The sequence below is a fragment of the Sinocyclocheilus anshuiensis genome, unplaced genomic scaffold, assembly GCF_001515605.1.
Source record: "Sinocyclocheilus anshuiensis isolate Anshui unplaced genomic scaffold, SAMN03320099.WGS_v1.1 scaffold1371, whole genome shotgun sequence".
Taxonomy (NCBI): Eukaryota; Metazoa; Chordata; class Actinopteri; order Cypriniformes; family Cyprinidae; genus Sinocyclocheilus; species Sinocyclocheilus anshuiensis.
The window spans coordinates 1,570,010-1,570,236 of NW_015539833.1; the positions used below are offsets into that span (position 1 = coordinate 1,570,010).

The following is a 227-nucleotide window of genomic DNA, read 5'->3' on the forward strand; positions in this document are numbered from 1 at the left end:
AATATCTCTTTGGGTTTGAGACTTTAATCTTTGCAACTTTAGGGATCTTATCTATGCACGAACAGCTTGTAACAATCCAATGAGAAAGGAAAATTTGAAATAGCATCATATGACCCTTTAATTATGTTTAGTCATAAGAGGAAGAGCTGGTGCATTGTGTGTGTGTGTGTGTGTGTGTGTGTGTGTGTGTGTGTGCGCACGCGCGCGCGTGTGTGAGAGAGAGAGAG

At 41.9% G+C, this 227-nt stretch overlaps 1 protein-coding gene across 1 annotated transcript in view; it reads left to right on the forward strand.

Annotated features, from left to right (window-relative positions):
* sorcs1 (sortilin-related VPS10 domain containing receptor 1) overlaps positions 1 to 227 on the forward strand; it is a 79,416-nt gene that overhangs the window by 27,124 nt on the left and 52,065 nt on the right. The gene's annotated exons all lie outside the window — the stretch shown is intronic.